Source organism: Diabrotica virgifera, chromosome 4, assembly GCF_917563875.1.
Source record: "Diabrotica virgifera virgifera chromosome 4, PGI_DIABVI_V3a".
Taxonomy (NCBI): domain Eukaryota; kingdom Metazoa; phylum Arthropoda; class Insecta; order Coleoptera; family Chrysomelidae; genus Diabrotica; species Diabrotica virgifera.
Genome location: NC_065446.1, coordinates 82,652,693 through 82,655,723, shown reverse-complemented (window position 1 = coordinate 82,655,723; position 3,031 = coordinate 82,652,693).

The window sequence follows — 3,031 nt, the reverse complement described above, 5'->3', positions numbered from 1 at the left end:
ATCTTCTAATCTTTTCACCCCTCTTTCGATGTCTCAGCGTACGTGCTTTGTTTTTTTGGTTATTTCACGTTGAAATATTAGATTTGAAATTTGACGAGGAAGAACCTACCTTTCATTAGCTACAACTCTGCTTCTACAGACTTCATGCATAAACCATTTTTTTCACTTTTTTATAAGCTATATTTTTACTAAGAATATTTTTTTCGATAAAATATTTACTTTTTGAGTTATTAGCGAAAAACCGTCCAAAACATTTTTTTTTGTTAAAAATAAACATAGGTATTCACTCGCAAATAACTCGAAAAGTATTGACTTAGTGAAAAAATTCTATAGAACAAAAGTTGCTTAAAATTAGCCATTTTATCCACTTCCGGACTTATTTTGAATCTATATTTTTCACTCCCGAGAAGGGGGTATTCCTCCATTTTTGTAAAATGGAGGGGATGTAAAATTGTAAAGTTTTTTATAGGTACATAATATGATAATAGACAGTTTCATCTACTTATTCCCAAATTTTCATCCTTCCTTTATTTTTTTGAGGTTTTCGTAAACTTTTGTGTTCTTTGACCGGGCTATTTATGTCATTTTCGAAAGTTATCGTACCTGGTTACTTATTATAATAGAGTAGAGTACCAACAACCAGAATTAGCCTAATAACCGAAGACACAAAAAACGATACAAATAAGTCAATTAAAGAATTCCTTTTAAAAAACTTTCTCTATTGACATTCATTTGGAAAACAAATCATCAAATTTAATCTTTTAACCTTTCCTATAATTAAATTCAACTGACAATACGTAAGACTAGAAGATTATCATATTTAATTAATATAAATTAAGCTTAAATTTAAATTATAAAACTGTTGTTTTAATATCACATTTAAATAAAAATATGTGTCGTTATTATTGGTAAACTAAGAAAGTCTATTTTTAGATATTTAGAAAGAAATATTTTTTGAATTTTGAACTTTGCTACGACCGACGCGCGACGTATAGAATTAGCCCAATAAATGACCGTTTTGGAGTGTAATTTTCAGGGGCAACTCCAAATTGCATGAAAATTTGGATTTAGGTTCTACTTACCCTCCACTTCAAAGTTGAATTTGTGCAGTTGGTTGCTTTTACTTGGGGGGTGACAGTCACCCCTTCTCGGGGGGTGAAAAACGCGTGTTTAAAATAAGCCCGGAAATGGATAAATTGACAGATTATAAGCAACTTTCGTTCTATAAAGTTTTTTACATAAGTCAATATTTTCGAGTTATCCGCGATTAAAAATATGGATTTTTCTACAAAAAAACTACGTTTTCAGACCGTTTTTCGCAAATCACTCAAAAAGTAAATATTTTACCTAAAAAAATATTCTTAGCAAAAATGTAGCTTATAAAAAAACGAAAAAAAATGGTGTATCAGTAAAGTCTATAAATGGAGTGAAAGCAACATTGTAGGTCATGAAAAATGCGTTCTTATTCGTCTAATTCAAAATCGAATAATTCAAATAATTCAACGCGAAATCACCAAAAAATTAAGCACTTTTCGGGAAAGCCTTATTAACACTTTTAAAGTATCTAGAGAAAGCTTTATATTTGTTTTTTTTTATAAAAGTTTCTAGCATCAAAAATAAACGAGTTACACTGAAAAAAAAGTTGAACAATTTTTTGGTACAAAACATCGTGAAACTTCTCTATTTAGCAGCCTAAATAAAATTAATCGTTACCGCTTTACCATTTATTTTAACTCTATGTGTATTGTTTATACGATATGTAAGTTTGATTGGTTTAAAGTGCTTATTTTTGAAAAAATTTGGTTTTATAGTAAAAAAAATTTTTTTTTTAATTTTGAAAAATTCCCTTTTTTCAAAATAACTTAAAAAGTATTAGTGATAAGAAAAATCTTAAAGAGTAAAGATACCTATGTAGGTTTTGCTATTATGAATATGCCAGTTTGATTTTGTTTTTCCGTAAGACAAAAATTGGTTAAGATATGGCTGTTTTAAATTTGCATACACTCGTGATTAGTGACCCGTTCAAGCTTTTTCAACTATTACTTTTTCAAAAATAAGCACTTTAAACCGGTGAGACTGACAGATCATATAAAAAATAGATAAGTAAGTAAATTGTTTATTGTTTGTGAAGAGGTAACGATTAATTTCATTTGGGGAGCTAAACACGGGGAGATTTTCATGATTTTTTTACCAAAAAAAAAGAGGGTTAACTTTATTTTGAGCGTAACTCTCTTATTTTTAATGCTAAAAATTTTTAAAGACAATTAAAATAAAGATTTTTATAAATACTTTAAAAAAGTTTTAATGGGTTTTTCCCGAAAAGTGCTTAATTTTTCGGTGATTTCACCTTGAAATATTCGATTTGGTATTAGACGAATAAGAACGTATTTTTCATGAGCTACAACTTTGTTTTTACTCTATTGATAGACTTTACTGATACACCAATTTTTTAGGTTTTTTATAATCTACACTTTTGCTAGGGATACTGACTTGTTTCGATCAAATATCTACTTTTTGAGTTATTTGCGAAAAACCGTCTGAAAACGTAGTGTTTTTGTCGAAAAATAAACATATTCAATCGTAAATAACTTGAAAAGTATTGACTTACATAAAAAACTCTATATAACAAAAGTTGCTTAAAATTAGTCAATTTATCTATTCCTGGTCTTATCTTGAACGTATGTTTTTCACCCCCGAGAAAGGGTGACTGTCACCCCCCAAGTAAAAGCAACCAACGGCACAATTTCAACTTTGAAGTGGAGGTTAAGTAAAACGTAAATCCAAATTTTCATGCAATTCGGAGTTGCCCCTGAAAATTACACGGTATCGCCGTATTTCCCGTTCATTTACTGGGCTAAATATAAAGTTTGAAAAATTGTAACAATATTAATCATTAAGAAGAAATATTCTTACAATATTAATGCCAACTGATTCTTCTTCTTCATGTGCATGTGCCTTGTTCGTTTCGAACGTTGGCGAATTAACATGGCTATTCTGACTTTTTTTACGGCAGATCTGAATAGTTCGAAAA